General features: G+C 37.7%; 1 protein-coding gene and 1 pseudogene across 9 annotated transcripts in view; one reads left to right on the top strand and one right to left on the bottom strand.

Moving 5' to 3' along the window:
* The window catches only part of BCKDHB (branched chain keto acid dehydrogenase E1 subunit beta), a 406,736-nt gene that overhangs the window by 254,781 nt on the left and 127,656 nt on the right, over positions 1 to 24,299 (bottom strand). The gene's annotated exons all lie outside the window — the stretch shown is intronic.
* Positions 8,728 to 9,068, top strand: LOC143684894 (eukaryotic translation initiation factor 1 pseudogene; annotated as a pseudogene).

Below are 24,299 nucleotides of genomic sequence, written 5' to 3'. Positions count from 1 at the left end.
TAACTAACAGAACTTGCCTTGTACATAGGCAGCTAGAATACTGTAGAACAGTCAAATTGCAGCTGCCTGGAGCAAAGGACTGCTACATAAAATGCAGCACCCAGCACTGGGAGGAAACACTACTTTCTAGCGGGGAAGAAACATACATCCATGTAAATATGGGAATACTTAAGGCCACACACACACACACACACACACACACACGTCCAGAACAAGATGCATGCTCAGAAAGACCATGGAGGACCTTACACTTTTCATCCGGGGCTACACCAGAAACTCAGGTTAGATATTAACACAAGCCAATCTGCAATAAATGAGGAAGATGCCTTTTTTGGTTATCTCCTAGCATAACATTAGCTGGATAGGAGCCTAAGAAACAGGCACCTCAGTGTCTAAATTCTAAATTTAAGATAATGCCTTAAAATATCAAAATTTCCAAGATTCCACAAAGATTACAAGACTTGCAAAGAAACAGGATATGACAGCCCACGCAAATGAGCAAGATAAAGCATTAGAAAACAAAAATGAGAGGAATCAGACCGTGGATATACCAAGCAGACAAAGACTTTAAAAACTTGCCCTAAATATGCTCAAAGAGCTAAAGGAAAACATGGACAGAGAACTAAAGGAAATCATGAATATGACAGTTGAACAAAAAAGATAATATCAGTAAAGAAATAGAAATCACAAAAGGGCAAACAAACGGAGCTGAAGACAACAGTGACCAAAACTAAAAATTCATTGGAGGGGTCCAACAGCAAATGGGAGCTGGCAGAAGAAAGATTCAGTAAACTTGAAGATAAGACAATTGAAATTGTTCAACCTGAGAAGCAGAAACAAACAAAAAAAAAGTTTAAAGAAAAGGAATTAGAGCTTGAGGAAACTATGGTACACCATTAAATGAACCAATATAAACATTGTAGGCACCCCAGAAGGAGAAAAAAAAGAGAAAATGGAAGAAAAAATATTTAAAGAAATAATGGCTGAAAACTTTCCAAATTTAACGAAAGACATGAATATACAGATCCAAAATGCTCAATGTACTCCAAACATAATAAACTCAAATAGACCCACATTATAATCAAACTGTCAAGTGCCAAAGACAAAGAGTAAATCCTGAAAACCACAAGAGAAACAATGTGTGATACACAAGGGAATCTCAGTAATAGTAAATGTTGATTCCTCAACCAAAAGTATGAAAGAAGAAGGTAATTAATGGCATATTCATAGTGCTGAAAGAAAAAATAAATTGACAACTGTGATGATTAGGTTCTGGTATCAACTTGATTAAATGATTTTACACAGTTGTGTGGCCAGGCAAGCACTGGCCTTACCATCGCTGCAAGGATATTCCGTGTTGGTTGATAAAACAGAAGGCTGGTATAGTAAATCATCAATCAGTTGATTGCATCTGTGTCTGATTACATCTGCAATCAACTAAGGCATGTCTCCCACAATGAGATAATCCAATCAGTTGAAGGCATTTAAGGGAGAATGGAGAATCTGATACTATCTCTTCAGCCTCTCCTGTGGAGTTCATCCAGACCATTCATTGCAGCCTCCAGCTTCACAGCCTGCCCTACAGATTTTGGACTCTCCCATTCTCACAGTTGCATGAGACATTTTTGTAAATGTCATATTTATAGATCTCTCCTGCTGGTTCTGTTTCTCTAGATAACCCTGACTAACACAGCTTGGTATGAGGAGTGGTTCTAGAGCAACAGAATCTTAAAAACAGGTTTTTACAATTGGTTTTCTATTCAGGCACTAATGACTCTGTTTCCAATAATCAAGGTGGCACTGACAGTCCATGGGTGAGTTGGCAAAAGAGATACTCAAAATATCCCATTAGATTCTGTTAATTGTATGCTTATAAAGAGGAAAGGTTCTGGGTGATAATGTTTTTTACACCTTTATGGAGTTTTGTGAAATTAAGAAGTATAATGACGTTGGCTGGTTGTTGTTAGATGGATACAGTGATGAGGGAACCAGATGAGCTGAAGGCTTCAAATTTGCACTTAAATGCTGTATGAATGATGTAAAAGCTTCCATTTGTGGCCTGAAGAAAAATCTTATTTCCTGTAGTTACAGACTTGAGATCTCTGAAAACAAGATACAAAGCCTCACTGTGCAAGTAGCAGATTTACAGCATAAACTAAAATCTCAACTTTGCAGGATGTTTGCTATTAAAGTAAGGGCTTTCATTAGAACAGAATGGGATCCTGAAACATGGGGTGGCGATATATGGCTTGAAAACAATGGTGATGCGGAGACTGGATCCCTGCAATCCACTGAGCCTTTCTTTGCTAGATAGAGCTGCAATGTGCTGCCCTGAGGAAAGAGCCTCCCAACTTCCAGCCTGCCTTGAAACAATTTAAAGGCCTCCAGTCTCCTCAGAGGAGTCTGCCATTCAACCTCCACCTAACGAGATTAACCCTCCACTGCCTGCTAACCCCATAACCACCTCCCCTGGGGAAACAGCCCTTACTCCTTTGTCTGGAGCAACTAATCCTGTTTCACCAGATGAAACTACAACGGAATACCCTGAAATAATTGGCATGAAAGAAACTTCTATTTCTCTTCATGCCCACTCCCACCACCCCTCTTTTCTGCAAGACCTATAACTAGACTAAAGTCCCATCAGGCCCTCAAAGGTGAGGTACAATGTGACCCATGAGGAGGTATGCTATACTCCAAAAGAACTGCATGAGTTTTCCAATCTATATAGACAGACATCAGGGGAATATGTGTGGGAATGGATATTAAGGGTGAGGGATAATAGTAAAAGGAATATAAAGTTGGATCAAGCTGAATTTATTGATATGGGCCCAATAAGCAGAGATTCTGCATTCGATATTATAGCTTAAGGGGTTAGAAAGGGCATTAACAATTTGATTGGATGGTTGGCTGAAACATGGATCAAAACATGGCTGACGTTACCTGAGGTCGAAAAGGCAGAACTGCCCTGGTATAATGTACATGAGGGGATCGAGAGTCCTAGAAAGACGGGAATTTTAGAGTGGCTTTCTCATGGAAGATCTGCTCACACACCCCAGGAATGTCCAGAGGACACATCTTTCAACAGAACTCTGAGAAATAAATTTATGGGACTAGCTCCATCATCCCTTAAGAGTTCTGTAGTCACCCTTCTATGTAAGTCAGATATTACTGTGAGAACTACTACTGAAATGGAATCCTTAAACACAATGGGGATGTTGGCAGAAGTCATACGGCAATAGTTAATCACCATAGACAAAGTGGGGGTGGCCACCATAATGGATAGCAGACTCAAAACAGTAGTCAAAATTATCTGACTTGAGAGACTTGTGGTGTTGGACAGTAGATCCTGAGGTACCTAGAGGTAAAATAGATGGGCAGTCTACTAAATCCTTATTTGGCCTATATAGGCAGAAAAATTCTAGGTCAAGTGAACAGAAGTTTACCTTGAATTACAAAAACAGAGAGTCATGCTGCTTAATCAATTCCCAGACTTGAGACAATTTACAGACCTAGAACCCCTTGAATGAGGGGAAAGCCAGGTATCCCTGAGAAAGGAGCCTTTTACACTGCCCAAAATTTACACTGTTAATCTTCCTCCCAGCCTTTCCCAAGGAGACCTATGGCCATTTACCAGGGTGACTGTGCACTAGGGAAAAGGAAATGGTCAGATATTTCTAGGATTATTAGACACAGTCTCAGAAATGATACTAATTCCAGGAGACCCAAAATGTCACTCTGTAGGGGCTTTTGGAGGACAGGTGGTTGATGGAGTTTTAGCACAGGTCCATTTCACAGTGGGTCCAGTGAGTCCCTGGACCCATTCTGTGGTCATTTCCGTAGTTACAGAATGCACAATTGAACCAACATACTCAGCAACTGGCAGAATCCCTGCTCTAGTTTGCTAGCTGCCAGATTGCAATATACCAGAAATGGAATGGCTTTTAAAAAGCGGAATTTAATAAGTTGTTAGTTTACAGTTCTAAGGTCGAGAAAATGTCCCAATTAAAACAAGTCTACAGAAATGTCCAATCAAAGGTATCCATCCAGGGAAAGATACCTTCGTTCAAGGAGGCCAGTGAAGTTCAGGGTTTCTCTCTCAAGTGAGAAGGCACACGGCAAACATAGTCAGGACTTCTATCTCAGATGGAAGGGACGTGGCAAACACGACATCATCTGCTAGGTTTCTCTCCTGGCTTCTGGTTTCATGAAGCTCCCCGGGAGGCATTTTCCTTCTTCATCTCCAAAGGTCGCTGGCTTTTGGACTCTCTGCTTGACGGTGCTGCAGCATTCTCTGCTCTCTCCAAATCTCTTCATTCTCCAAAATGTTTCCTCTTTTATAGGACTTATCAAGATCCACCCAAATAGGTGGAGACATGTCATCACCTAATCCAGTTTAACAACCACTCTTGATTAAATCATATCTCCAGGGAGATTATCTAATTACAGATTCAAACATACAGTATTGAATAGGGATTATTCTGCCTTTACAAAATGAGATTTTGATTAAACATGGCTTTTCTAGGGGACATACATCCTTTCAAACCAGTACAATCCCCATACTGGTTCTCTGTCTCATGGAGGGTTATTATGGTAGGAAAGGCCAAGTGGAGGCCACTAGAACTGCCCCTACCTAGCAAAATAGTGAATCAGAACCAATATCATATTACTGCAGGGATTGCAGAGATGAGCGTCACTCTTAAGGACTTGTAGGATGCAGGGGTGGTGATTCCCACCACATCGCCCATTCAACTCTCAAATTTGTTCTGTGCAGAAAACAAAGGGTCTTGAAGGATGAAAGTGAATTATTGTAAAACTAATAAGGGGGTGACTCCAATTGCAGCTGCTATCCCAGATGTGGTATTATTACCTGATATGCAGTTATTAATCTGGCAAATGCTTTTTTTTCTCAATAGCTGTCAATAAGGACCACCAGAAACTGTTTGTAATCAGCTGACAAGGCCAGCAGTATAACTTCATTGTCCTGCCTAAGGGGTATATCAACTCTCCAACCCTGTGCAGACAATCTTGTCCACAGGGACCTCACCACACTGGTCCATTATATTGATGATATCATGCTGATTGGACCTAGTGAGCAAGAAGTAGCAACTACTCTAGACTCATTGGTAAGGCACTTACAGGTCAGGTGATGGGAAATAAATCCAATAAAAATACAGGTTCCCTCCACCTCAGTGAAATTTCTAGGTATCCAGTGGTATAGGGCCTGTGGAGATATCCCTTCTAAGGTGAAGGGTAAGCTGTTGTATCTGGCCCCTCCTACAACCAAAAAATGAGGAACAATGCCTAGTTGGCATCTTTGGATTTTGGAAACAACATATTCCTCATTTGGGTGTGCTACTCTGGCCCATTTACCAAGTGACCAGAAAAGCTACTACTTTTGAGTGGGCACTGGAACAAGAGGACCTTCTGCAACAAGTCCAGGCTGCTATACAAGCTGTTCTGCCAGTACAGCCTTATGATCCAGCAGATTCGATGGTGCTAGAAATGTCAGTGGCAAACAGGGATGCTCTTTGGAGCCTCTGGCAGGCCCCTATAGGAGAATCACAACACAGACCCCTTAGTATTTTTGGAACAAAGCCTTACCATCTGCTGCAGATACCTACTCTCCTTTTGAAAAACAGCTTTTAGCCAGCTACTGGGCCTTAGGAGAGACTGAACACTTAACCATGGGCCACAAACTTACCACGAGACCTGAATTGCCTATTATCAGCTGGGTATTGTCTGACCCAGCAAGCCAAAAAGTTGCTGTGCATGCCCATCATAAAATGGAATTGGTATATACAAGATAGGGCTCAAGCAAGTTCTGAAAGCACAAGTAAGTTACATGAGGAGACAGCCCAAATGCCCATGGTCCCAACTCCTGCCACATTACCTTCTCTTTCCCAGACCAGAGCTATGGCCTCCTGGGGAATTCCTTATAGGCAGCTGACTGAGGAAGAGAAAATGTGGGCCTGGTTTACAGATGGTTCTGATGGTATGCAGGGACCACCCAGAAGTGGTGAGGGGAAATCCTCCCAGTGGGCAAAACTTCAAGCAGTGCACCTGGTTGTTCATTTTGCTTGGAAGGAGAACTGGCCAGAGGTATGTTTGTATACTGTCTCATGTTGCTAATGATCTCTTTCATTCAATATTTAACCCCTGACAATGGCCCCATATCCTCTCCTCCCAAAATTCCTATCAATTCTCCATCACTGACTGACTCCTCTTTGACCCCTTGCTAGTTCCCTGAATTACCATAATCAAGCCTCTTATTACTTTTCTTGGATATAGGTAGTGTAGAAACCATTATCCTGTCTACAGTAACAGAATACCAGAGTACATATCTGTGTTAGTTAGATTCAGTTGTCAACTTGGCCAGGTGAGCATACCTAGTTTTGTTGCTGCGGACATAGGCCAATGGTACATGAATCTCATCTGTTGCTAATTACATCTGCAGTCAGCTAGGAGGCATGTCTGCTGCAATGAGGGACATTTGACTTAATTGGCTGGTGCTTAAATGAGAGAACGCAATGTAGCACAGCCTAAGCAGCTCGGCATTCCTCATCTCAGCACTTGCAGCTCAGCCCAGGCCTGTGGAGATGCAGAAAGAAGTCACCCCGGGGAAAGTTGTTGGAACCCAGGAGCCTGGAGAGAAGACCAGCAGAGACCATCCTGTGCCTTCCACGTAAGAAAGAACCTCAATGGAAAGTTAGCTGCCTTTCCTCTGAAGAACTAACAAAATAAATCCCCTTTTATTAAAAGCCAATCTGTCTCTGGTGTGTTGCATTCCGGCAGCTAGCAAACCAGAACAATATCCATCTAGAATAAAGGCTACATTTCCAGCCTACTTTACATCTAAGATGTATTTTGCCCTCTCCATGGAATAACAGCCTCCAGGACTCTACCAGATGAAGGAAGTTGAAGATATCAGGGCTTTTTTAAAAGACTTTCAATCAATGCTCCTTATCCTAAAGCCTCATGTCCCTCCCACTCTATTCCCAGAGGTATCTGGTACTGCCAATTCCTGAGCCACTGGGTAATTCTATAACGTAAACTAGGCTTGTACTTGGCTGCCCCACTCCCTACCCAGGATTTCATTTTCATTCTACCATTAGTCCATATGTTTTCCAATTTCCAACATTTGCTCACAATGTCCTCAATCCCATCCGCCCCAACCGTGTGGATATAGGCCTTTACACAAAAGAAGCTGCTTTTGTTCAATTGCGCCTCTTTTTTCAGAAGTCTCAGTTGCCATTTTCTATCAAAACTCTCAAATCAATTTCATTTACCCACTCATTTAAACTGTTAGATATAGGAAAAATAAAAGGAAGACTTTTTTCAAATCTCCTTCCCTTCCCCATCTGTTTGTCAGAACTGGAGCATGAAAATGAAAGGGGTGAAGAAAAAAGAGTAACCACTGTCATATTTTTCAAATTTGCTAAAATCACAAAATTTTTAACTGTATTTTTTCATGTTTTTTATTCCCATTCCCATGTCCAAAAGGGATTCCTACAGTCTTCTGAAAAATATTATTATATCTGAAAGAAAAGTACTAAATACATAATGATAGAAGTTATGTTACCATGTTCCAATATAACTTTATATACAGGTCTGCCATACCCAGGAATGGCAGGAAGTCACTCAATATCTGAAATTCAACCTAGAAATATAGCATTTATCAACATAAACAGCATTTATAAACTCTCCTTAGGATTCGTCTTCTTAGTAAATGGAATGTTACGTTAGACCTCTTGTCTTAAAACTTTAATACATAAAAAGTAAAATAAAATAATTTCAATCCATATAAAATTTTTCAAAATATATTTCCAATTTTACTTAATTTTAAAATTTAGTGCTTATTTACTTAATTTTAAAACCTAATGCATCCATTCTCCCATGACTGATGGCTGAAATTGGAAACAATTTATTACAAAGCCACTGTAATCAAAACAACATAATTCTGGCAAAAAGACAGACATTTAGACCAATGGAATAGAACTGAGAGCTCAGAAGTCAGTCCTCACATTGAAGGCCAACTAATGTTGGACAAAGGAGCAAAGGAAAAGGAGGACCCCTACCTCACACCATAAACAAAAATCAACTCAAAATGGATCAAAGATCTAAATATATGAGCCAGAAGTATCAAACTCCTAAAAGAAAATGTAGGGAAGCATCTTCAGGACCTTGTGCTAGGCAATGGTTTCTTAGACTTTACATCCAAAGAACAAGCAATAAAAGAAAAATGAGCCCTCACTAAAATTAAAAATGTTCATGCTTCAAAGGTCTTTATCATGAGAGTAAAATGACAACCTACACAATGGGAGAAAATATTAGGAAACCACATGGTAGATAAAGTTTTAATATCTAGAATATATAAAGAACTCCTTCAACTTAATATCAAAAAGACAAACATCCCAATTAAAAAATCAGCAAAAGACTTGAAGAGATATCTATCTCTCCAAAGAAGATACAGAAATGGCCAGAAAGCACATGAAAATATGCTCAACATCATTAGCCTTTAGGAAATGCAAACTGAAACCACAATAAATATACATACAATGCAATATTATTCCATATTAAGAGACAATGGCCCCAGTCACTGAGCTGCACCTGAGGACTCAGCAGCCTCCCCCTTGAGTCCCCTAGTTTCCTGATCCTCCATCCCCCCTGCCTGACTTCTCCTATTGCCTTTTATAGGCTGTTTCCACCAAGGAAAAGCAATCATATCCTATGTCCACTATCTAGAACCTCCACTCTTTCAACCCCTTTGCTAATACAAGTAAGGGTGATGGCCTGCTTCCTGCTGGGACTGAGGATTATATCCATATAAGAACTCAACAAAGAAACAGCAGGAAGACTGTCACCACTGTCCAGGAGATCGCTGATGATTATGATAAAAGAAATTAATGAAGGCATTTAAGAAGAAATTTGCCTGCAATGGCACTATAATTGAGCATCCAGAATATGGAGATATGATTCAGCTACAGAGTAACCACAGCAAGACCATATGCCAGCTCCTTGTAGAGACTGGACTAGTTAAGGATGGCCAGGTGAAGGTTCATGGGTTTTAAATGTTTGTGGCTCACTGAAGCTTAAGTGCGGATCTCCTTGAAATGAGTAGAAAATCTCCCTTCTGTTCTTTGTCACAAGTTTAAAAACCTCATAGCTTGTATATTGTAACCATTTGGGGTCCACTATTAACTTGGACTAGTTTAACTTCTTCACGCAATAAACTGAAAAGAGCCATGCTGTCTAGTCTTCAAGTCCCTCATTTAAACAGAGGTGGAGTAGTAGGTGCCTGACAGTGTCTAGCACAAAACAAAGCAATAACATGATGTTTCAGCCATGCCCAGAACCCCAAGTTCACAGACAGCAATGTTTGCCCAGAAATTCTTTGGCCCTCCATCTGCAGAGTTCCCTTCCCTGAGAGAATGTCACCACCTGACCAGCCCTTGGTGGAGTTGAGAAAAGATGGGTAAGACAGCCACAGCAGCAGTACCACAAGAAGGGAGCCTTATGGTAGCAAAAGAAAGATCTGGTGTCTCCAAGTTGATGAGGTGGGCAGAGTTTAGAAAGGTCACCTTCCCTCTAGTGAGGTGATAGGACATCTGGCTTGCCACCAAGGTCTCTGTTCTTTTTAATCAGACATAATATCCTAGCTCACAATTGTCCAAATGAAGAGCCACCAGAATATGAGCCAACTTTGAATCAGAGATAAACTTCTGACAAGGGAACAAAATTTCAAACTGATGTACTGGTCATGTAGGTAGCTGCAGAGCGTGCATTTTATTAGCAACAGCTGCCCAATACCATGTTGCATAAAACTGGTTTTTGGATTTCCCCCCTTCAGTTTTAATGTTATGTAATATATTTAAACTCTTATTTAAATAAAAATTGTTTACAGAAAAAAAAAAAAAGGGAATGAAATTCTGAAGCCCACAACAACACGTATGAATCTGAAGGACAGTATGTTAGTAAACTAAGTTAGACACAAAGGACAAATAGTCTATGATCTTATTAATATGAACTAATTATAATATATAAACTCATAGACATAAAATATAGAATAAAGGTTACCAAGATATAGAATTATGCCAAAGAATGCAGAGCAGTTGCTTAATATAAGTAGAATGTTTAAATAGGTTGAACTTAAAAGTTTGGAAATGCACAGAGGTGACAGTAGCATATTATTGTGAGAATAATTAACAGTGCTCATCAGTGAATGTGATGAGAAGGGGAAGTCCAGAGTCATGTATGTGACCAGAAGCAAAGCCGGAGATTAAAGCATGGGAGTGATACACTGAATCTTGTGGTGGACAATGTCCATGATTAACTATACAAACATTTAAAAGTTCTTTCATGAACCAACAAACATATGACATTATTATAAAGAGTTAGTAATAGAGAAGTTTTGGGGGAAAATGTTCCTATTGCAAACTATGGGCTATAGTTATCAGTATTATTTTAATATTCTTTCATCAACAGTAACAAATTTACTACATCAATACTACAGTTCAATAGTAGGGGTAGAGAAGGGGTATAGGAGGTATGCTGGTTTGAAAGTATCATGTACCCCAGAAGAGTCATGTTTTAATCCTGATCCAATTTGTGAGAGTAGCCATTTCTTTTAATCCTGATTCAACAATGCAGGTTGGAAACTTTTGATTAGATTATCTCCACAGAGATATGACACGCCCAATTCTGGGTATGGCTTTTTTATTAGATGGTTTCTATGGAGGTGTGTCTCCATTCATTCAAGGTGGGGTTGTGTAGAAGCCAAGAGTTTAAAGCAAGACCTACAGAATTTGTTGCAAGCTGCTGGCCTCGGGATGGCAGCGGTAAACTGTGGCGATTGTTATGTAGAGCAGTCTAGGAGGAAGAGAATGTTTACCCAAAACAGTTATGTTAAGTATGAAGGACACTGTGAGATAAGAATCTTGCTCCCTCAGGAAATGCCTGCATATCTATTGACATCCTGTGGTATATAACTAGGATCTGGTTGAGAATAAAGTTGTCTGAAGTCTGTCTGAAGTAAACTCAAGCTTCAGACCCCCTGAGCCCGTCTGTGTCTTTCTTTCTTTCTTTCTTCCTTTCTTTCTTTCTCATCATTCCTTAATATCCTTCGATCTCCGTTTCTACAGGAAGCAACAGGGTTGCTTGCTGGAGTCCTTTAAGAGGAAATTATCTTGGAAAAAGCTTTAGAGCCACCAGAAACAAAAGAACTGACAGAAACTTCAGAGCAGAGCTGGCACATATGCCGAACAGAGACATGGATGTTTGGAGACGCTTTGAGCTTAGAAGATGTCGCCATGAGATGTTAGGCAAGCCAGAACCTGGAGAGAGCCAAGGGAAGCCAAGAGATGAAAGCCATACCCAGAAAAGAAAAATGAGGAACAGAGGTTGAAAGTATGGAGCCCAGGATCAAAGGACCAGCAGATGCCAGCCACATGACTATCCAGCTGACAATGGTGTTCTTGAATTAAGGTATCTTTCCTTAGATGCCTTAGTTTGGACATTTTTATACACTTAGAACTATAAACATATAACTTATTAAATTCCCTTCATAAAAGCTGTTCCATTTCCAGCAGCTTGCAAACTGACACAGATTTTGGTACCAGAGAAGTAAGGTGCTGCTGTGATCTGTAAATAAAAAACAATTTGGAACAACTTTTTAAATGGATAAGGGGAAGATTCTGGAAGAGCTGTGAGTATTTTGATAGAGAAGGCCTAGAATGCTTTGAAGAGACTGTTAGTAGAAACATGAACTCGAAAGATACCTCTAATGAGAACTTAGATGGAAATGATGAACGTGTCCAAATTGGAAGGAAGGCATCCTTTATAGATGGAAAGCAGAATTTGGGAGTGATGACCTTGGATATTTAGCAGAAGAAATTTCCAAACTAAATGTGGAAAATGCAACCTGGCTGCTCCTTGAAGCCTACAGTAAAATGTGAGAGAAAGGAAGTTTAGAACTGAACTCTTATGTACAAACAAAACAGAAATTGATATTCTGGAATTTCTGGGTTTCCAGAAAGTGAGACCCCAGTGAATAGGGCCCAAGGTGAGGATTTAAGTAAACAAAGAAGCAGTCAGCCATTTCAGAAAAAAATGGAATTGGAGAAAAAGTCATCCAAAAAATATTTGTAGAACATCCTATTGTCTGACAGTTATGATCCCATATACTGCATAAAAAAGCAACAAGAATGTTGTGGAATCTGTATAAACAAACCACTGCCAATCTAGACTAAAAGGGACAAAAAAGGGACAAACTGAAGGAAAAACGTCTTCAGAGGCAGAACCATGGAGCCTAAGATCTGGAGCCAGGAAACCTCAGACCAAGAGAGCAGACCAACCCATACACATGGACAGGGTGAGAGTGTGCCCCAGACCAGAGGGTGGGCCTTCCACTTTGATATTCCAGAAGAGTTGTGCCCCAGGCCTTGGAGAGGGTGGAGCATATTCCTTGGGGATTGAGGAGAGCCTGGCTGCCACCCCATTGTTCTGGACAGGTTGAACATGTGTCCTAGAGATGGTAGGGAGCCCAGATGCAGCACTGATGTTTGAAGAGGGTGGAGCCAAGGAAAAGGTGCTCTCCCAATATCTTCCAATGTTGCAAATTCCACACTTAAATACGAAGAGAGCAAAGCCACTGCATACGCCTTGGGAAGGATGGGGCTGCCATTTCCTAAAGCCACAAGGAAAAACGACTTTCAGACTGAAATCTAATGGAATTTGTCCTACAGGTTTTAGGAACTATATGGGTCTGATGACCCCTGTGCTCCTTTCAATTTCTCCTTATGGAAATGGGACTATGTATACTATGATTGTCCCTCTTCTGTATAATGGCTGCAGATAACTTATTCTGAGTTTTACAGGTCCGTGACCCAGAAGAAAATTTTTGCCTTAGAACAGACCATGTCTGAAAGAGACTTTGGTGAGATTTTGTATTGGTTGTAACTTTGTATTTGTATTGTTACTGAAATGGTTTAAGGCTCTTGTGATATTGTAATGGAGTGAATATATTTTGTATATGGAAAATACATGTTCTTTGGGGGGTCCAGAGGGTGAAATGTGCTGGTTTGAAAGTACTATGTACCTCAGAAAAGCCATGTTTTAATCCTAATCCAATCTTGTAGGAGCAGCCATTTCTTTTAATCCTGATTTAATATTGTAGCTTAGAAACTTTAGATTAGATTATCTCCACAAAGACATGACACACCCAATTGTGAGTATGACCTTTATAGATGGAGATGTGACTCCACCCATTCCAGGTGGATCTTGATTAGTTTACTAAAAGTCTTTAAAAGAGGAAACATTTTGGAGAGAGTCAGAAATGACAAAACAACAGAAGACTTGGAGCCAACAGAGAGAGCAGATGTAGATATTTGGAGAACAGTTACTTCAGAGAACAGAGACACAGACATTTGGAGATGCTTGGAGCCCAGCAGACATCACCATGAGATGTCAAGCAAGCCAAAACCTGGAGAGAACCAAAGGAAGCCAAGAGTTGAAGCCAGCACTGAGGAAACAAAGTGAGGAAACCCCACAGGAACAGAGGCTAAAGACAATAGAGTACAGGAGCAAGGGACCAACAGATGCCAGCCAGGTAACTACCCAGTTGACAGAGGTGTTCCTGACCCACTGACCCTTCTTGAGTGAAAGTAACCTCTTGCTAGTGCCTTAGTTTGGACAATTTTATAGACTAAGAACTGTAAATTCGCAACTTATTACATTTCCCTTTTTAAAATCCATTCCAGTTCTAGTATATTGCATTCTGGCAGCAAACAAACAGGAGGATTTGAGTCCCCTCTTTTATTTTTATTTCTTTTCTGGGTAATGAAAATGTTCTAAAATTGATCATGGGGTTGTAAGCACAACCAATGGATGAACTGTGAGCCAGTGATTGTACACGTCGGATGGTTTGTATGGTGTATGAATATATCGATAATGCTGCATTAAAAAAAACAGATACTATTTCAAACCCATTAGAATGGCTGCCTTAGAAAATAATAATAACAGAAAATTATTATTTTCTCTTGTGTTGGAGAGAATGCAGAGAAACAGGAACACCCATTCATTGCTGGTGGCAATGTAAAATGGTGTAGCCACTACGGAAGATAGTTTGATAGGTCTTCAGAAGGCTAAGTATAGAACCACCATATGACCCAGCAATCCTGCCATAGTGTAATGCACAAAAGAACTGAAATCAGGTTCTCAAACAGATATTTGCATACTAATGTTCACAGCATCATTTACTCACAATTGCCAGAAGATGGAAAGAACCCAATGGCCATCAACCAATAAATGGATAAACAAAATGTGGCATATACATACAATGGACTAGTATTCAGCCATAAGAAAGAACATCATGTATGATCCTTAAGGAAATCATGTTAAATGAAATAAGCCAGACACAAAAGAACAAATATTGTATGATCTCACTGGTTTGAAATAATTTAAATAATCAAACCCACAGAGTCAGGATCTAGGATACAGATTGCCAGGGGACAGAATGTGGATAGGGCATGGAAAGTTGAGGCTTAAAATGTACAGGGTTCCTACTCAGATTGATGGAAATGTTTTTTAATGGACGGTGAGATGGTATCATAACATTGTGAATGTAATTAACAATACTGAAATATAAATCTGATTGTGACTGAAAGGGCAAATGTTAGGTTGTCAATATGGTAACAGAATAAAAATTAAGAAAAAAATCAATGGAACTACACTACACAACGAGTGAACCCTAAGTGAAAGCATGGCCAGTAGTTAATAGTACATTATAAAAATGTGTTCTCATCAATTGTAGCAAGTGTTCCACACCAGTGCAAGGAGTTAATAAGATGGTATGTGGATACCTGTATTTTATGTATGATTGTTCCATAAATGCATATCTTCTCTAATAAAAAAAATGGAAACCTTAAAACAAAAAGAAAAACTATATTCAAAAATTATATTTGAGTCAAACAGTGGGAATTCTGAATACATAAAAACTAAAAATCATTTACTTCAATTGTAAAAATAAGAAGGTAGGGTGACCAAATAAAACAATTAAAACTGTGCAGTATGTCCTAATTCAAGAAATACTAAATACTGAGGGAAAGAAGAAAAAAAAGCTTTATGTTCTTCCCTCTGCCTAAGATACCAGCCTGGAAGAGGAACTTCATAAAATTCAGCACCAGGTTTGGGATGCTAACTTAGCAACATCAGCCCTAATATTAAGTGGACATGTGATACATCTCATACTTGACAAAGTAATATATAAAATAAAGATTTTTTACTCTCCCTTAATATATATTGTTATTAATAAATATAAATCTTATTTTTAAATTCCTAATTGTAAAATATAAAAATATGTATGAATCAATCTCATACTTCTGATATTAATTACCTATAAGCCAATATTTTTCTGGTCTACTTTACCCTAAACTTATCCCCTAAGCCCCTGCTGATGTTCACATTTTATAATTTTAAAAGAATGTCATTGTCAAATAAGCTTGAGAAAAACTAGCACAAGGACATTACACTCTGATGCTTAAAATGTCAAAGAGAACATCTGTTGGCAGCTCAAACATTTATTGTATAATCAACTAAGGGGGAAAAAATTAGTTAAAGCATTAGCTGCCACCCCAGAACAATTTAATGCATTAATAGAAAATCTCATTCACAAGAAATTCACAAAAAGAGAATTTTTAAAAACTTTTTAATATGTGTTTCTGATAGCTACATTCCTACTCCATTAATATCAAAACGCTTGAGTTTGCTTTATTAACACAGGTAATAAAATATTCCTTGTGTTTCTTACGTTTTTGCTAAATTGCTTATTTCTAAATAAGGAAAACTGATGTAGGACAAAAGCCCAGAAATGAGTTTTAGGAAACTTTAGTTCCATTCTTGGCCCACCTACTTGCTAATTGGCAAAAATTTGGCATCACCTAACCTCTCAGAACTTCAGTTTCTAAATTATATGAAGATAGACTAGATTAGGATTTTTCAACCTCAGAACAACTGACATTTGCACCAGAAATTATTTGTTGAGGGGGGCTATCCTGTGCATTGTAGGGTATTTAGCATATTTGATGCCTGGAGCAAACCACCTTCAGTTACGACAATCAAAACTGTCTTTAAATACTGCCAAATAGTCTCTGAGGGGCAAAACCACCTCCATTTGACAATCACTGGACTAGAAGAATTCTCAGTTTCTTTCCAATGTTTATGTATGGATATAATATACAAAATATATTAAATATCTTATTTTTTTAATGTTATTTGCTAAGTTACTGGTCAACAGGCCATTCATGAGTATCCTCATTTTGATTTTTAGAGAAACTGAAATAGAACATTTGTTCCAATTCTAATTTTAGTAGATTCTGAAATCTTTTTTTGGAATAAAAATTTACAAATTGATATCAAAGCAGTATTATATGGGAAACTAATAGAAACAAATCATAAATCAAAAATATTTTCATCTCATTTTCTAAGGTATCTCTTTCACCTGGACAAAAAACAGATGAAGAGAAAGGCATATTAAACATGTTCTTTATCTAATTCTGCCACATGCAAATTTTAGAAAACAAAAGGTCCTTGTAATACCAGACGCAATTTAAAATGCCTGACTCTAAGGAAATAAGAAAATCACTTAAATCTACTAGTAATCTTTTAAAAGTATATTTTAATGGGCATATTCAAAAAGAATGTCTGCATCAACTTATTAGTACCCATTTTTATTCAACGTTCCTAGATGAGTTAGACATATTACAATTTATATATGACGTTCAATGTCCTTTATTTTTTTTTCAATCTCCTTTTAAGTCATAAAACACTTCAGTAGGAAAAATAAACCATGTATTCTATTTTCCTGGGGAATTTTCATGAATTTTACTGTTTTCTTCTTCAGTAAAATTAGTTTCAGTGGTCCAGAGTCCAAACTCTATCTCATAATTACCATTCTTCAATGGAACCCTGACACTAATTCCAAGAGTATAATTATTATCAATGCAATTCCTGCTTTGCAGCCAAGAACATAAAGTGGAAGGTCACTCTTTCTGTTGAAGATGTTAAGTTCATGACAGCCTACACAATGGGAGACAATATTTGGAAATGACATATCAGATAAAGGTCTAGTATCCAGAATTTATAAAGAGATTGTCCAACTCAACAACAAAAAGACAGCCAACCCAATTACAAAATGGGAAAAAGACTTGAACAGACACCTCTCAGAAGAGGAAATACAAATGGCCAAAAGGCACATGAAGAGATGCTCAATGTCCCTGGCCATTAGAGAAATGCAAATCAAAACCGCAATGAGATATCATCTCACACCCACCAGAATGGCCATTATCAACAAAACAGAAAATGACAAATGCTGGAGAGGATGCGGAGAAAGAGGCACACTTATCCACTGTTGGTGGGAATGTCAAATGGTACAACCACTGTGGAAGGCAGTTTGGCGGTTCCTCAAAAAACTGAATATAGAATTGCCATATGACCCAGCAATACCATTGCTAGGTATCTACTCAAAGGACTTAAGGGCAAAGACACAAACGGACATTTGCACACCAATGTTTATAGCAGCGTTATTTACAATTGCAAAGAGACAGAAACAGCCAAAATGTCCATCAACAGACGAGTGGCTAAACAAACTGTGGTATATACATATGATGGAATATTATGCAGCTTTAAGACAGAATAAACTTATGAAGCATGTAATAACATGGATGGACCTACAGAACATTATGCTGAGTGAGTCTAGCCAAAAACTAAAGGACAAATACTGTATGGTCCCACTGATGTGAACCGACATTCGAGAATAAACTTGGAATATGTCATTAGTAACAGAGTCCAGCAGGAGTTAGAAACAGGGTAAGATAATGGGTAATTGGAGCTGAAGGGATACAGACTGTGCAACAGGACTAGATACAAAAACTCAAAAATGGACAGCACAATAATACCTAATTGTAAAGTAATCATGTTAAAACACTGAATGAAGCTGCATCTGAGCTATAGGTGGTTTTTTTTTTGTCTGTCTGTTTGTTTGTTTGTCTTTTTTTTCTTTTTCCTTTTCTTTTTTTACTATTATTATTTTTTTTTATTTTTTTCTCTATATTAACATTCTATATCTTTTTCTGTTGTTTTGCTAGTTCTTTTCCTAAATCGATGCAAATGTACTAAGAAATGATGATCATGCATCTATGTGATGATGTTAAGAATTACTGATTGCATATGTAGAATGGAATGATTTCTAAATGTTGTGTTAATTTCTTTTTTTTCTTTAATTAATAAAAAAAGATGTTAAGTTCATAATAAATGTAAAAGTTTAAGAGGACTGTCAAAATATTTTACTTAAAGCCTCCAAATTTAAAACAATTACACTAGCAAAGAGGCTTAAGAGAAAATAAAATTAAGTGCTTAACATAGTCCATGGTTCCAATATGGCAACTGTTATATTTACAAGACTTCAAATGTAAGAGAAATCAAAACATAAAGGAACTGTGAGAAAGGAAAGGAGGGAGGGAGTGAGGAAGGAAGGAATAACTGAATGTGTATGCTTGAAAGAGTCCATAAGGATGAGCTATGATTTTTCTTTCACTTCACAGAAGAAGACACAGAGGCCCAAAGTCAATTCTCAAATATTGGAAAATTACAAATGAAAACTTGCCATCTCCATATGCCTGTCCTAGTTTTCATTCCTATCTTCAATATATTAATATATCAGTGATACAATTTCTGTTATAAGAAAAACAAGTGGTAATAATGGTTTTCCCAAGCTGCTATACAAGTCTATAGCAATGGTGTAAAGAAATGACTATAGTAATAGAAAAACATGAAGTCCCATAAAAAGGTAGAATTTTTTAGACCTGAAGACAATTCATCAGGTTCTCTGCTGATCCTTTCCTCACCAAAGCTTCCTTCAATTAGTTGGTCAAAACACAGCCTATGAACCGCAACCCAGCAACATTCACATCAATAAAGAATAGTGCTAAATAAAAACATATCGGGCAACTGATTATAAGAAGTACAGAATGTTCAAATAAGGCTTACCATAAAGGTTCCTAAATTGTAAGCTCTTACAGCGGTCACAATCTATTCCTGAGTTTAACTGTTATTTCTAAATTCTGAGATGTTGTGCTCTGTGTATATAACCTGGTAGTTTCCAGGAATATTACGTATCTGTGGGACACCTGAGGCTCGGAATTAGAGTTCTATAGCTCTGAAAGTCAACATTATTCCATACAGCAATTGTTAAAGGAGCTGAAAAAGAGATCAGACTCCAATTAGAGATACCAATGTAATGGACCTGGTTGGGACTAAGCTAACATAGAGTAAAAGATGATATTGTCTGTATTTTAATGCTTCAACTTCTGTGGGAGACCAAAGGAAAAGATGTCTATTTGGTCTAAAATTTAAATTTTCTATAACATGCTATCTAATTTAACCAACCCAATTACATAGAGCCTAGAATAGGGAATTAAATCTTACTAATCTGTATAGTTTAATGTAATACCCAGATACATTCTAGAGTAATTTGGGTAGAAAATAAAAATATATTTGCAAAGTAATCTGGAGGAACTGGGGAAAAACGTGGAACTATTAAACCACCCCACCTGAGGATTCCTGATATTCTCTCAGGCATTGGGCACTCCTAATTTGATAAGCCAAACCCTCAATCTTTCTTTATTTTTTTAATCTTTTTTTTAAACAAAGCAACATGCAAACACAAACATTCTTACCATACGATCATTCCATTCTTGGTATATAACCAATAACTCACAATATCATCACATAGTTGTGTATTCATCACAATGATCATTTCTTAAAACATCTGCATCAATTCAGAAAAAGAAATAAAAGGAAAAAAGGAAAAAACTCATACATACCATACCCATTACCACTCCCTCTCATTGACTGCTAATATTTCCATCTATCCAATACATTTTACCCTCTGTTTCTCCTATGTTTTTCTATATCCCTTATCACTTCCTTTCATTGATCACTAACATTTCAATCTACTAAATTTATTTTAACATTTGTTCCCCCTATTATTTATTTATTTTTAATCCATATGTTTTACTCTTTCTCCTATGTTTTTCTATATCCCTTATCACTTCCTTTCATTGATCACTAACATTTCAATCTACTAAATTTATTTTAACATTTGTTCCCCCTATTATTTATTTATTTTTAATCCATATGTTTTACTCATCTGTCCATATTGTAGATAAAAGGAGCATCAGACAATAGGTTTTCACAGTCACACAGTCACACTGTGAAAGTTATATCATTACACAATCATCTTCAAGACATGGTTACTGAAACACAGCTCTACATTTTCAGGCACTTTCCTCAAGTCTCTCCAAAACACCTAACTGAAAAGGTGATATCTATATAATGTGTGAGAATAAGCTCCAGGATAACATCTCTACTCTGTTTGAAATCTCTCAGCCATTGACACTTTATTTTGTCTCATTGCTCTCTTCCTCCTTTTGGTCTAGAAGGTTTTCTCATTTCCTTGATGCTGAGTCCCAGCTCATTCTAGGATTTCTCCCACGTTACCAGGAGGGTTTACACCTCTGGGAGTCATATGCCATGTAGAGAGGCTGGAGAGAGAGGCCACATCTGAGTAGCAAAAGAGGTTCTCACCTCTCACAGGCCTAATTTTAAGTAGGCTTATAGCCTATCCTTTGCAGGGACAAGTTTCATATGAACAAACCCCAAGATTCAGGGCTCAGCCTATTGCTTTGGTTGTCCCCACTGCATGTGAGAATATCAGGAATTCTCCCATAGGGAAAGTGAATTTTCCCCCTTTCTTGCCATTCCCCCAAGGGGACTTTGCAAATACTTTTTTATTCACTGTTCAAATCACTCTGAGATTTACTGAGGCACGACTCTGGACAAACCTACAAATTCTCATGCCCTGTTCAAGGTTCCATGTACTTAAGGTGTTCAACTAAACTGACTACATAAGTTATATTAGGAAATACACTAGAAAAATTATAAATTTTGTACCAAATAAACATTTTTTGCTTTAGTCTTACACATAAGTTAAAGTTTTAAAATATCAATTACCATCTATTTTCAACACCCTGCAATATTAACATTCCTTTGTTTTCCCTCATACAAAAACATTTTTTAACTTGTACATTTAGTCATTGTCATTGTATATTCTAGGCATTCCTAGATACCATCTCAATCTTTATCATCTATCTCTCCTTCTGATTTCATTTGTGCCCCCAGTCCTCCTCCCTCTATCATTCACACATTCAGCTTCATTCAGTGTACTAACATTATTGTATTATAATTAGATAGTATTGTGCTATCCATTTCTGAATTTTTACAATCAGTTCTGTTCCACAATCTGCACTCCTTCAGCTCCAATTACCCAATATCTACCCTATCAGATGGTCTCTGTTCTTAGCTGAAATTCTCCAGGTTCATTCGCTAATGTTAATTCATATCAGTGAGACTATACAATATTTGTCCTTTCATTTCTGGCTAATCTCACTCAGCGTAATGTCCTCAGGTCCATTCATGTCATTACATACTTAATAACTTTATTCTTGCCTACAGCTGCATAATATTCCATCATATGTATAGACCACAGCTTGTTTAGCCACCCATCTGTTGTTGGATATTTGGGATGTTTCCATCTCTTGGCAATTGTAAGTAATGCTGCCATTAACATTGGTGCGCAAATGTTCATTTGTGTCCTTGCCCTCATGTCCTCTGAGTAGACACTCGGCAATGGTATTGCTGGATCATATGACAATTCATATGATCCTTAGCTTCCTGAGGAACCACCAAATTGCCTTCCATAGTGATTGTACCATTTGACATTCCTACCAACAGTGGATAAGTATGCCTCTTTCTCCACATCCTCTCTAGCACTTGTCATTTTCTGTTTTATTGATAATGGCCATTCTGCTGGGTGTGAGATGATATCTCATTGTGGTTTTGATTTGCATTTCCCTAATAGCCAAGGAAGTTGATCAACTTTTCACGTGCCTTTTGGTCATGTATACTTCCTCTTCTGAGAAGTGTCTATTCATGTCTTTGCCCATTTTGTAATTGGGTGAGATGTCTTTCGTGGTTGTTGAGTTGAACAATCTCTTCATATATTCTGGATACTAGACCTTTATTTGATTTATCATTTCCAAATATTTTCTCCCATTGTGTAGCCTGTCCTTTTTACTTTCTTGACAAGGTTCTTTGATGCACAAAAGTGTTTAATTTTGAAGAGTTCCCATTTATTTATTTGTTTCTTCAATGCTCATGCTTTGGGTGTAAGATCTAGGAAACTGCCTCCTATTATAAGATTTCTAAGATTTTTCCCTATATTTTCTTCAAAAAGTTTTATGGTCTTAGATCTAATGTTTAGGTCTCTGACCCACTTTGAGTTAATTTTTGCATAGGTTGTAAGATATGGATCCTCTTTCATTCTTTTGCGTATGGATATCCAGTTCTCCAGGCACCATTTCTTGAAGAGACTGCTCTGTCCCAGGTGAGTTGGCTTGACTGCCTTATCAAAGATCAATTGTCCATAGATGAGAGGGTCTAAATCTGAACAATCTATTCAATTCTGTTGGTCAGTATAGCTATCTTTATGCCAATACCATGCTGTTTTGAACACTGTAGCTTCATAATGCACCTTAAAATCAGGTAATATGAGACCTCAGACTTCATTTTCCTTTCCCAGGATATTTTTAGCTATTCGGGGAACCATGCCCTTCTAGATAAATTTGGTTATTGTTTTTTTTATTTCTGAAAAGTAAGCTTTTGGGATTTTAATTGCTATTGCATTGAATCTGTAAATCAATTTAGGTAGAATTGACATCTTAACTATATTTAGTCTTCTAATCCATGAACACGGTATGCCCTTCCATTTATTTAGGTCTTCTGTGATTTCTTTTAGCGATTTCCTGTATTTTCCTTTGTATAGGTCTTTTGTATCCTTACTTAAATTTATTCCTAAACACTTATTCTTTTGGTTGCAATTGTAAATGGATTTTTTTTTTTATTTCCCCCTCTGATTGCTCATTACTAGTGTATAGAAACACCACAGATTTTTGAGTACTGACCTTGTAACCTACCAATTTGTTGTACTGATTTATTAGCTCTAGTAGTTATGCCGTGGATTTTTCAGGGTTTTCAACATATAGTACCATACCATCTGCAAACAGTGAGAGCTTTACTTCTTCCTTTCTAAATTTGATGCATTGTATTTCTTTTTCTTGTCTGACTAGAACTTCCAGCACAATGCTGAATAACAATGGTGACAGTGGATATCCTTGTCTTGTTCCTATCATAGAGGTAAAGTTTTCAGTTTTTCCCCGTGGAGGATGATGTCAGCTGTGGGTTTTTCGTATATTCCCTTTATCATGTTGAGGAAGTTCTCTTCTATTCCTATCCTTTGAATGTTTTGAACAAGAAAGAATGTTGAATTTTGTTAAATGCTTTTTCTGCATTGATCAAGATAATCATGTGGTTTTCTGCTTTGATTTGTTGATATGGTGTATTATATTAATTGATTTTCTTATATTGAACCATCCTTGCATACCTGGGATGAATCCTACTTGGTCATGGTGTATGATTCTTTTAATGTGTTGCTGGATTCGATTTGCATGAATTTTTTGAGGATTTTTGCATCTGTATTCATCAGAGAGATTGACCTGTATTTTTCTTCTCTTGCAGTATCTTTGTCTGACTTTGGTATGAGGATGATGTTGACTGCATAGAACGAGTGAGGTAGCCTTCCCTCCTCTCCAATTTTTTTCAAGAGTTTGCACAGGATTGGTATTAATTCTTTCTTGAATGTATGGTAGAATTCACATGTGAAGGCATCTGGTCCTGGGCTTTTCTTTTTTGGGAGCTTCTTAATGACTAATTCAATTTCTTTACTTGTGATTGGTTTGTTGAGGTTGTCTATTTCTTCTCAAGTCAATGTTGTTTGTTCATGCCTATCTAGGAAGTTGTCCATTTCATCTACATTGTCAAGTTTATTAGCATAAAGTTGTTCACAGTATCCTCTCATTACCTTATTTATTTCTGTGGGGTCAGTGGTTCCATTCCTGATTTTATTTATTTGCATCCTCTCTCTTCTTCTTTTCGTCAACCTAGCTAAGGGTTCATCAATCTTATTGATTTTCTCATAGAACCAACTTCTGGTTTCACTGATTTTCTCAATTGTTTTCATATTCTCAATTTCATTTCTTTCTGCTCTAATCTTTGTTATTTCTTTTCTTTTGCCTGTTTTGGGGATAATTTGCTGTTCTTTCTCTAGTTCTTCCAAGTAGACAAATCCACTT

The sequence above is a fragment of the Tamandua tetradactyla genome, chromosome 5 (genome assembly GCF_023851605.1).
Source record: "Tamandua tetradactyla isolate mTamTet1 chromosome 5, mTamTet1.pri, whole genome shotgun sequence".
NCBI classification, from domain to species: domain Eukaryota; kingdom Metazoa; phylum Chordata; class Mammalia; order Pilosa; family Myrmecophagidae; genus Tamandua; species Tamandua tetradactyla.
The sequence above is the reverse complement of the archived record's forward strand: the minus strand, read 5'-3'. Positions and strand labels throughout refer to the sequence as shown.